General features: G+C 30.2%; 1 non-coding gene across 1 annotated transcript; it reads right to left on the minus strand.

Annotated features, from left to right (window-relative positions):
* Positions 1-9,890: 9,890 nt before the first annotated feature.
* On the minus strand, positions 9,891-9,963 carry TRNAS-ACU (transfer RNA serine (anticodon ACU)). The gene has a single exon. It is a non-coding gene; the product is annotated as a tRNA-Ser (tRNA).
* Between the last annotated feature and the right edge of the window lie 3,296 nt (positions 9,964-13,259).

Raw genomic sequence — 13,259 nt, forward strand, 5'->3', positions numbered from 1 at the left:
AAAAATAACCTTTTTTTATACACAAAAAAACAACATCTTTCCATTTTTTTGTAAATGCATTCTCCTTAAATGAAACCCTGGTAGATCGATGAATAAAACGTTTATACTCTTTACTTTTTTTACATGTAAGGTTGAAGATTTAAATACTTACGAACACGCACAGCGTAAAGATCTATAGTTCTCTGAAAACCGCATATAAATTGGTTAAGCCGTTTAGAAGAACCGTTCAGTGACATCACACGTACAGAGGAATTATAAATGTAAATATATTATAATCTCCCATCAAGATAATATTATTATACAATTAAAATGTATATAACTAAAAAGTACTCTCCTTTAGACGTTTGTTTAATTATACACACAGACTATTGAACAACTTACAAAATAAAGTGAACCTCTTGATGCACTTTTTGTGCAGTGTCTGGGTGCACCGTAATAGAAATGCATTAGTACGGGTATAATAATGCATGACTTATATGCATAAAAAGTCAATCCCATTCGTTACATACTAACTAAAGTCTCGTACCTTAGAAATAATTACAATCTCTACTTTGAACGCTTTTTGCTCGCAATGTATAAAACTCTCGTTAAATTCTTGAACAAGGAAGTTGATTGATTATGTTAGTTAAGAGTTCATTGCTGTTTTTTTAATAACAGTCTTATGACATTTATTTTTACATTCACATATTGCAACAGAGATGGAGACATTTTGGATAAGAAAATGTGGAAGAGTAGGTATTTACAGGGATTATGACCTGTCATTGGCTAATTTAAAGGCCACTTTAAGAGAAGAAAATATGGAAGTCTACAAATTGCCATGTAACATTCAGCATTTTACCTACGTATTAACATCCATATTTTTTCAATTTCCGCAAAACTTTAGTTCACTCTAAAAAGCTCTTATATATCCAAAATTGACCTCAATATTTTTGCCAAAACCTTGTAATTTTAAGCTCGGTTCATTCGTTACTCGCAGTCTAGTCCTAAATATACCAGTGAAGGAAGTACGTCCCTCGTTCTTGTGCGAATATCGTCCGTAAACGTATCGTCTTATTAGATTTATTAACATAAACATATTACAATGAAGACGGAAAATATTTTAAAGGGGGAAATACGGAAGTATAGCACTTACAGAAGATCTGTTATTGAATGGTTTGAGTGGCCACTTTATTCACTGTGTAACATTTACAATTTGATTTTTGTGAAGTTGAAGTGCTGAAACCTTTATTAATGTGGGTGAGGTTCATAATATGACGAATAATTTCAAGTACAACATTTTTTTTTCTTCTTTTATTTAGGAAACATACAGTACAGTTACATAGTTTTAAATTATACTAAGTTAGACTTAACTCTAATGGACCAGTGAAGTTTTCATATTATGAAGTAGTTATATGTAAAATTATTAATTAAAGTAAAAAAAGAGAAGGAAAAAAAAACGTAAATGGAGGTTGTTTAAAAATAAAAATTAAAGTAAAAAAATGAAGAAAATTTGTAAAAGTAATTATAAGTTAAGAATTTAAATAAAGAATGAAAAACATGCTCAGATTTAAAAATAAAATAGAATAAAATAAAAATATCATTTTTAAAAAGGATAAACATAAATATACACATACATAATAATATAATGTAAATACTTACGTTCATTCACGGTTTTGCTTTCAGTAGTCATTGTGGACGCTAAAAACTTATTCGTTTATTTTATTTTACTCCCAGTTTTATTTTTTCTATCGATTGTACATTTTTATACTTATACTTTTTTCTGTTTATTCTTACTTAAGGATAATAATAAATCTAAAGAAGAAAGAGAAAATATTTATTTTTATAGAAATCTTCGTTCCGCCCCGTTACGGAAACAAATTAAGTAGGTACTGGAGAAAACATTTCTTCTTTAACCCCTTGAGTCCGGGTGTTCATTAAAATTGATTAAGATTTATTTATTCTCGTACCCACCAAAATTAAAAGTCATAGAGTTTGTTTTTTAATTCTGATATCCCTAATTAAGTATTTATTTTTTCTACTTATGTTATAAGTAGACATTACAGAGACAAGTTAGTTTCTAGCTTATTTGTTTGTTTTGGAGCGAATTCCTGTCGACCTTTTGAATGTTCAAACCAAAATAAAATAAAAAAATAAACCAAAAAGTATATTTTCATTTCGCTAAAATTAAACTAATTTGATCGATCATGCATTGTCTGATAATAACATTTAAGTTTGTAAGTGAAAATTCTTGATGGAAGTTCATTGTTATTTATTATATAAATAAAAGACGAGTGATACTTATAAGATAAAAATAACTTTATTTAATTTACTTACATATAACTTTGAATTATCTATCCTTACCTCTGTTTTGTATAAATACATTGAACCCTTTAATAAAGATACCAGTCTCGAAGATGTCGCGAAAGCGATGAAACCGGTCACTGGATATTCCAAATTTGTGGATTAAAGTATCACTCGTTTTTTATTTATATAATAAATGATAATAACACATGTAAGATGAACTTTGTCAATTTTTTAATCCGTTTTTTTATTTTTATTTATTTACAATTTTAAGAAACCCGCAAGGGTTAAATAAAAAATACTTTATTAACTAGTCATGTTATGTCTTATCGGGTTAGTATAGTCATCTTTTGATTTTTTAGGTTCATTTTGCTTCCAATATAATTTTCCAAGTCGAACGGTTTTTTTGACCGTCCTACGTTTATCTTCGCTCATTAATGTAGTAGTGCTATTTTTCTGGTATGAATTCGTCGGCCTCGCGTTAGCCTACCATGCGAAAGGTCTCGGGTTTGATTCCCGATATGGTTGATATAAAATATTAATTAAAAAGGGTGTTTTCACACCAAATAATTTCATAGTCCCTTGACCGGCACCTGAAGCGTACGACTGATAATCTTATCTTCATTTAACAAAAATGATCAAGATATATCAAGATAGATACTATTAGGTGCGGAAAGAGAATGATGATGATGAATATATTTTTAATATTTAAAGCATTAACTTTGTGATCAAACATTTGACTAAATGTTATTAAATATTTGTATATAACCACTTACCAACTTTTCTATGTCTACCGGTTTCGAGACGTTTATTAAACCAACATACAAATGAACATGCAAAACCCACTATAAACCTTTACCATAGTTGTTGCACAAGAATATAAAACCAACACCACATACATTTTAATAAGCACATGCATTAATAAGGATACACATGCACTAATTAGGGCAAACATGCACTGATCATATTATGAAAATATTCTATGTTGTTTGAGAAATAGTTGAAAAAATTAGAGAGGATGGAGGGAAGGAGTGAGCTTAATAGGTTTAATGGGGTGACCTTTACAGTGTTTTAATATTAATCAAAGGAAAAGTTGGTTTAATTGGTGTCCTTACGAAGAGACGGGTACGTAGACATAGAAAAGTCGGTAAGTGGTTTTATATAAATATTTAATCATATTCAATAAATATATTTGCATTTTTATTTAAAACATATGTTCAATATTATCTAAAGTAAAAGGGATAATTTTTTTAAATACATCTAAATTTTTCAAATATTTTTTCACTACATAAAATATTTTTTGTATCCATAGAAATTTATTTCAGTCTGAAAGGGTTAAACTGTTTTGATGACGAACTCGTGTTTCACATAGCAAAATGCACTGATTTATGTATTTACTCTTAATCAATAGTCATTTTCCTAACGTAAGTACTAGATCATGTCGATATTTTTAATATGCCGCTTCAGCCATATATTTAACATATCGTAAAATAAATCTTCTATTTCATGTAGCCTTTAACACTCGACCTCTGACTCTCCATTTCTAGAGAAATTGAATGCACTGACAAATAAAGATTACATGTTTGAACTTTTTTTTTAGATATCCAGATATCTCAACAGAAACGAGGAAAACATTAAAATGGAAAAAAAAAGTGGAATTTATCAACAATATTTTGAGTTTGTCCGAATTTTTAAAGACAAGGACTGGATTCAACTCCCTGGGGAGCTGTTAATATTAACATATTACAACAGAGATAAATGAGATTTTAGAGAAGGTAATGTATAACTATTATTTATTTATTTATTTGACAATTGTATTCTGCATTACTTTACTGGCTGTTTAGCCCATCACGTAATGCAGACTGTAACTATAAGTTAAAAATTAAAGAATATAAAACAGATAGCTGCTAAACTGCCAATATGTACAGAAAAATATATCCATATTATCCGAAAAAACCGTATTCAGCTACCGGATTGCCCTATTAATGAGAGAATTCTGATCTGCATCTGTATGGCTTCTGGGTATGAACAATATATCTTTGATTGTTTGGGTACATACCACTGGCGGCTCCTGACCGAAAATATGGGCAGTGCATTTCTTCACATTTTGTCAACTTATATATTAAGTTCAATAATATTATAACAATATGACAGGTCTGACGTGATAAACGGGCAATAGTATGACAGATGACAACCCGCGCATCGGAACAAGGAACGCTAAATTCGCCTAACATTATACGCACGTTATAGGATACTAAATCAACTAAATTCGTTATATCATGTCATTACGCATGTTCAAAGTGACATTGCAAACAAACTTCAAACTTCAAATCTGCGCATGCGTTGGCAATGCCCGGAGTATGTATATGACCTTCTCCCTCTAACGCACGATTCACTGGAATAAAACGTTGTCTATCTCGCTCAAATGACGATCTTAGAAGAAATTACATATTTCATACAAATTCAGGGTAAAGAATTGTGCAAAACAGAACATGCACAGGGACAATTGCGCATGCGTAGACAAGATGATAAAATCGTCCGCTAGAGTCGATATCGCTAGATCTTTTGGCGCTAGTATTGAATATTACGATGTTTACGGTTATAATGTTGCAACGAATCCCTGTTTCTTTGTACCTATAACATATTTTTACTATCAATAAAATTACTAATTCATTTCCACATATTTTTACTTGGCAGTGCACTGCACTTATGCACATACTAAGGAACCGCCTCTGGTACATACTAAGTAAAATTAACCTTCGATAAATATTTTTACAACGACCTTTAAAAACATTCTAACAATATGCGTTCAAGGAAAAGCCCTTGTAGGTACGAGTATTGATCTTCATCAACTCCCAAAAAGGTAAAATACAGTTTTGATTAACAGATATTTGGTTTGTTCATTGAGAGAATACGCGATAAGAGACAATTTTGACGAATAGGCATTTGAACATTGTTTTTCTGTCGCTGTCTCGCAAATGCCTCCCCGGTACTGTGTGAAAAACACAATAGACAACTAGGACTAACGTTGCGACTAATCGACAAAACCAACGTTTGGATGTCCCGTTTTCATTACTTGTTTAAAGAAAAGGTGTCGAAATAAAATTTTCTGTGTCGGTACACTTCCCGTTTTTCAAAATAATTTATCCTATTTGTATACCGTATGTCTTAAGACGGCAGATAAAATTGGGCGCTTTTTTGTATATTTGGATGGTCTTAGCTCCCATAAGAAACAATTCGTAAAAAATCAAAACCACAGAGACACCAAAAGTAACTAAACTTGTTATTCCTACGTATCTGATATATTTAGTGTCGGGTATTGTTCCTATAGAATAAACCTTTTGAACTTTTTCAAAGATGGTGAATGGTAATTATATTTATTTATTCATGCATTTCATAATATACACAGTTTTTTTTTCACTTTGCTCAGCTGTATGAAACAGTACTTATGATTTTCTTGTTGTTTTACTGTAAAATGTTTTATTATTTAAACTTTCTACTGAATGTGCTGTATAATTTTAAGGTAATTTTTTTATATATAAATCTTACGTATAAGAAAATTCATGTTAAAAAAAATAAAAAATATTAAGCCTTATGTAGAATTATAAATGTTTGTAAAAGGCAAATTAGCCGTTTGTGTTAATAAAATAAATAAATTAATAAATAAAAGTGGATATATTTAGTGTACAAAAAAATCTTTGCACTAGTGCCATAATCCAGTGAGAAAATACGAGAATATTTTTGTATGTAGAAAATTGAGACCGCGTTTCCTTTCAATATTTACCCCCCGGTTGAATTGACAAGTTAACCTTCAAAAGAGAAGAACCTCGCTATAAATCAACATCTTATGTCACTGCAGTATCCTAAGATGACTCTCAGAAGTGATATGGAGTTGTCACTGACAGTAATCATAAATACTGGATTAATAAATAATTGAACGCCTGTGACTTGCATTATCTTTCTGCGCAGTTCATAAAATCACAAAGCTTGCATTATTCTAATATGTTACCTACAAGGTACATATTGAATAAATTCTGTAGAAATACAATCATCCTCCCTATTTGATCTTAGCAGCATCGCAAGGGCGTGCGACTTATAATATGCAAATATCACACACCTACATAAAAATCTGTACAGAATCTTATCGTGTATGAAGTAAAGTTATGAAAACTGTGTGATGTGACAATGAAAAAAATATTTTATAAGCTTTAAATGTTTGAATTATCTATGCACGTGAAAAAAGTTCTAGAATCTGATTTTTTGGCCTTAATGAGGAACTTCAGCCCTAAAAAATTGTACAAAAAATATTTTCTTATAAATTAGAGCATCATATTGTACTGCAAAGTTTCTTGAAAATGTACGAAAAAAATAATTAAAACGCAATACTTTGATCGACGTCACTGGTTCATATGAACCAACCAATGATATGAAAGCTGTGAAGGATATCTGGTTGGCTTACCGTAAACGAACCAATTGGGAGAACAAACAGAGAACAACTTCTGACGTCACACGTGGAGTTATTTCAGAAATACAACACTAAAAAATAGTAGCGCTGATAATGCGATATATAAAAAAAAAAGTTTTTAAAATATTGACTTAGTTGAATAGTCTATAAACAAAATAAAAATAAAAAAAAGACACTTAACTTTCTCTTTTAAGAAGTTTCAAATTTAAAAAGTTTAAATCAAATCCTTTTTTGGGTAGATATATCGTACGCCCGATAAAATAGAATCACAACTTTAAATAATCAGATATTTGGTTTAATACTTACACAAAATAAATTGTGAAAAAAACTCTAATATGCTTGATAATTGACACCATTTTAGCTTAATGGCTGTATGACACACTTATATTTATATTTATTCAATTTTTTGCATCACAAATAGACCAGGATGCCAAATTATAATAGTAGATTACAGCACAGAACACCCAGGATTTATCAAAATCAAATTTTATCGTTTGTGTTCTCACCGGGAATCGAACCCGGAATCTTCAGTGCACGTTTAAAGCGTCTTAACTACTACACAACAGAGGCCTCTGAATGCCGCTGTTCTCAACGAGTGTCACATTTTAGCTAATTTTTTTGTGACATTCGAGAGTTTATTAAAAAAATGTTGGAACATTTTTAAATATATACCTCAATTTTTATAAAAATCGGCGTTGCTTAAAAGGGTGAAGAGAATAGCTAAGAAACTCGATAAAAAATGCATGGTTTTAAAATCGCGTGTTTACTTAGTTTTAAGACTCTCCTGGAAAATTTGATTATTGATTTATGACTATTTTATCGGATGTGAAATATGCATTTTAGTTGAATCGTAAAAATTGTTTGGCTTCTGTCAACATTTTAAACGAATAAAAATATTAAATTTAATTTGTTAATTTAGTATACAATACAGTATATCATCATGTTTAAATATACATCCGTCTGTGCGTGCTTTAAAATTATTTCAGTTTATTAATTTATGCTATTATTAAATACTACAAAAGTTTTTTTTACTCTCGCACAAACACTGGTGACCGTCAGTATGTTACTTTTGAATATTTACCCACTTACATAAAGGCTCAATTCGGGATTATCTTTTTATTTAAACAAAAAAAGCTTATGGCATAAGGAGGCGCGCCCCTAAACAATCTGTACACATGTAAATCTCATACGTGTAACATTTGAATTGATTTCATGTCTTATAATATGTTCCATGTAATGCCAATCAAATTTATCACAAACATAATATTTATCATTGTTACCACGTTACCTTGCCTTCATTATTTTTAGGTCACGTAGAGAAAACTATTTGTCTTTAAAAAAAACGATATTTATATATTTTAAAGAAACAAACAGTCGACAATGAAATAATAACATTTTCAAAAAATACTGTTTAAAGACAGTCCAGCGAAGTTTCTAAATAAGAATCATGCATATTATTAAATTATGTTACAACAAAAGGGTGTGTTTGTGTGTATTTGTTTGAGAGTAAGTGTAGATGTGTGTTTATGTGTATTAGTGTAAGAGTAAGTGTTCAGGTGTGTGTAAGTGTGAGCATTATGAAATAGTAAGTGGGATCGTATCGCAGCCAAAAATAATAAGTCTTAATTTATTTTTAAATAAATTAAGGGGCATGTGAAATATATCAATAGATGAAAAAAAAGCGTTTTAGTTAGAGCAAGAACGAAAGAGGAAAGAGTGCTGTGCAGAGTTAGTGCTACAAACTGGCAGATGGAATAAATACTTATTTCTTGTCACGCGAAAGGGGACATTAAGATTAATTTTGGAGAGTAGGTTAAAAGAGTCTACTTTATTATTGAATAATTTACGTAAATATGTTCTTTTTTACTCTCCTATTATTTTACCCCCTATGTGGATCTAAATAATTAAAAATATTATTTTATTCACTTTCAAATTACCTTACTTATAATACGATATCGCCTGCAGTATTAAAACTGTTTTCTCATAAAATTAGATTTCATATATAATCTTACGCGTTCAAGTTATCCTGGGTCCGCCATTTTTTATGCGACTTAAAATCCCGCAACTCGGCGTATCATGTTGAATAAAAGCTTTCCTTAAGAAATTGTAAATAATCTAATCGATAGCTCCCGAACTGTCGAAAACATTTCGTATCGAGTCCCTGTCCGCAGAACTCATCATTCTGTACTTGTCAACATTTCACGCTTCGACTAATTATACTTCAAAGAATTCAGGCTACCTGCAATGACAGATTTAGTGACATCAATAAATTACACAATGAATACAATAGTTTCATCAAGTATATTAAAGACACCCGCTCTTTTACACATACTACTTGTGTACATCTAATTAATTATTTTTTTAAAAAAATATAAATTTATGTACACGGAAACTAAAGGAGAGGAGTTTAGGGACATCATTTTTTTCTAAATCAACTATTCGACATGTCTTCCACCCGCCAATGCATTTTTTTTTTAGTACCAACTCAACTATTATTTTATTATGTTTTTTTCTCTCTTTCTGTATCTGTAATTAATGTAAATGTATAATCTGTCATTGATATTTTTTAACTATTTTCTTATATTTTGTGTATGTTTAAGACTATGAATTCCACAATAAATAAATAAGTCAAATTGAATTCTAACGGAGATACATTGCGTATTTAAAGTGTGAATTTAATTGTGTGTTTTAATTAGTGGTTTAAAATTAAACATTACCTAAACCTATATTATGAGTTCAATTTAAAGTTAGTTAATTAAAAATTACCTGAACCTACATTATGAGTTAATATAAAATAACGTTATTATAGTTTAAGTTGGATAATTTATAATGCGCAATTTTAGTGAAAATACAAAAAAAAAATTAAATATCCCAGCACGTCTTGCAGCTACATAGCGCATGGACGATTGGGATTCGTGTTCCTCTTTTGCAGTTATGATATATTTTAATTATAACATATAATCATCATCATTCCTTTTCCGCACCTAATGGTGGATAGTGCACTGGATTGGTACACCAATCGCAGCATATCTCGATCAATTTTGTTAAATGAAGGTAAGGTGATCAGTCTTACGCTTCAGGTACCAGTCCAGGGACTATGAAGTATTCTAATGTGAAAACACCCTTTTAAATCAATATTTCAAATCAACCATGTCGGGAATCGAACCCGAGGCCTCTTGCACAGTAGGCAAACGTGCTGACCATTACACTACGAGGCCGACATGATATCATATTATAGGAGCTAGATTACAGCAAATCTTGCAGCGATGGAGCGCATGGACGGTAAGTAATCTAGCCCCCAATTACATTATGTTTTAATTTGACAATGAAGTTTAGTGCTTAAATGATATTATTTATTTTTTTCAAAACTAGTTTTAAAAAATAGGATTTAGATTATAACAAGTCTTGCAGCTACTGGGCGCGTGGACTATTGAAATTCTAGACCCCTTTTACTAAACTTAAGTATTTTATGGTTGATAACATTTGCACATTGAAGCAAGATTACCAATTATCTTGCAGCTACAAAGCGCATGGACGAGTGGAATTCGAGCAACTTAAAAATTTACTAATAAGTTTAGGTACAAAAAATAAACATTAGCAGAGTAGATAATTTGTCAATTTATATTCAAATTAGTTTTTTTTACGTAAATTTATGTATGGTTTGATGGATTTTTTTTATTACACTTGATTAATGTTTTTTTTTTTAAATTGGCTCATTTACGAAACCGGTATCAAATATATTAATTAAATACCAGTTTGTTTATTCGTGAATAAATATAAATACGAGTATAATAAATCAAACAAAATTAATGTTTTGGTTCTAATTCATGTTATTATTAAATCGTTTTTGTCAGCTTACAGTTTGTATAATATTATGTAACATTTTAAAATGTAAATCATACAAGTCATTTATGATAAATAACGATTTAAAGTAAATCTAACTTTGTTTTTCCACCTATAAATTAACTTACGCGAATAAAAGCGTCACCCTATCATAAAGTTGCACGTGAAGTTTCATTGATTCATTCATAAATTTTATTCCATCACAAAAAATATAAGTATATAAATATTCCATTCACAGCCGCCATTATCTATTTGAGATGGTCACTTTTAAAATACTATGATGAATTGGTCGCGAAATTCAGGCATTTGTGAATGCAAAATGTATTTCTGTTAGCGGTGGCATTTAGATCATCCAACGTCTCTCGTATTAACACTTTGAGTACCGGCCGAATACACATTGAATTTACCCTGTGCCCGGCCCATTTTTGTAAAATTTCATGCTTTGTCTTCAACCCTTCGGTTTCTTAAAAGAGTCATAATTATGAAAATGCTCAGTTAAATCAATTGAAACTTCTCATATTTATTTGAAATAATTAAATAAGTCATTTTTTATGATAGTTTTGCCAACATTGGCCTTTATGGAGAGCAACATTGCGCATTGCAATGTCGCACATATCCAGGGTCTCACTTCTTTTTTATGCTTTGTATCCCGGAGCTGTGTAAACACGTGATTATTTTTTTAAAATTTATTTTCTTTTATTTAGGAAACATACAGTACAGTCACAAAGTGTTATAATTTTACACAGTTAGACTTAAGTCTAATGGACCAGTGAAGTTTCCATATTATAAAGTAATTATATGTAAGGTTATTAATTAAAGTACAAAAAAGAGAAGGAAAAAAAAAAACATAAATAGAAGTTGTTTAAAAATAAAATTAAAGTAAAAAAATTAAGAAAATTTGTAAAAGTAATTCAAAGTTAAAAATTAAAACAAAGAATGAAAAACATGCTCAGATGTAAAAATAAAATAAAATAATAATAAAATATTTTTTAAAAAGGAAAAACATTGATATACACATACATATTTTAAGGGATTCAAAGAAACGATGAGACGAATCTTTAAAGAATCTTTAAATAAGAAAATAAATTTAAGTCAATTTCAAAACATCTTTAAAATTAATGACACATAGTAAGAGCAGCAATATTTTGATTTTATATGCATATACAATAAAAGTAATTAAAAGTAGTTTAAAAGTATAAAAACATGTCAATGCAGCAGAGAAAAAAGATAGAATAACAGGTACCTTTAAATAGTAATATTTAAAATTTGAAAAGGCAATATAAGGAGAACATTTTAAACCAAAGGTAGTTGATAAAATTTCAGGAAAGCGTTTTTCGCAGTTATACAAATTTAAGTAGAAAGATTTGATTAAAATCAACAATATTATTGTATGTTTTATTATAATAACCATGCGTTGTGTCCTGGTCTCGTGTTTTCACGTGGTTTACCAGCAGCGAAAAAGTACTAATAAAAGTCACTAGATGTCAATAAAATGCACTTTTTTAGAGAGCTGGTAAACCACGTGAAAACACGGGACCGGGACACAACGCATGGTTATATAATCACGTGTTTACACGGCTCCGGGATACAAAGTGTTCAAGTTACCAGTTTCATTCAAAATACGGTAAAGGTTAAAAGGCAGTACTCGAGCTTCGTTGATTTATTGACTCTATCCGGATATAAATATTACCGTTTAATAACGATCTCTCCTCGAGCAAATAAGGCGCGATTTGGCGTGATAGATTGAGAATCATCAAGATCGTATCTGCAATGGAGATGGAAGAATTCAAACAGGTGAACGAAGATTCAGTCGAGCCGTGAGAGGATGGTGGCGGGGACTTCTACTTGGAATAAATGTAGGCGAGAATCATGGACAAATATGAAACATCCGAAGTTTACTTTCCACTCGTGTTAAGTGATAATGTCTGCTCTTTCGTTGATCAGAAATGGCGACTTTAATCGGTGATTTATGTCTTCAGATGTGTCTCGAATCCAAAATGTCGACAGGACAGGTTCACCAAAACCATAACATGTCTGATATTCTTTTACGACGCATTAAATAAATTATTTATACCGACGAATCGACTTTTTATTTGTTCTACATAATATGTCGATTATGTCAATATTTAAGGTTGTGTAGAGTGCTTAGAGTAATTTATTGTCCATAAACCGCGATAGCGCACTATCGAGTTATAATTATACCCTGGCCTAGATGAATCCTTTTTAAAAATCGTAAAATAAACAAAAATTTATACTTGTTCCTATTTCGTTTTGTCGTTTTCCCGTTCATTAATGATTTATGGATTTTTAAGCTTTTATTTTGTAGGTTAAAGCACACTCAAAACATTTTATGTAATCCGCAGATGAGTCGTAATGACTTCGGTATTTATTCAAATTATGCTTTTATTCATTTTCTGATATCTAAGCAAATACGTATTCTTGTAAGGTATTTATTTAATATTTTTTAAATTCCTCATATTATTGACCTTATTATCTGTTTTATTTATCAACTATTTGTATTTTTTTTACTGAAAAAAAAAAAAATATTGTTAAACGAAAAAAACAGGTTGCATAATTTTGAAACATGCCCTAAATCTCAGAGTGATAATACGTCACCGGCTAATAGAGACGCCCATACGGACAAAAACCATTCTGTGATTATCAACCACGA

The sequence above is a fragment of the Micrasema longulum genome, unplaced genomic scaffold (genome assembly GCF_059751315.1).
Source record: "Micrasema longulum isolate JH-2025_06_02 unplaced genomic scaffold, ASM5975131v1 h1tg001334l, whole genome shotgun sequence".
Lineage (NCBI taxonomy): Eukaryota > Metazoa > Arthropoda > Insecta > Trichoptera > Brachycentridae > Micrasema > Micrasema longulum.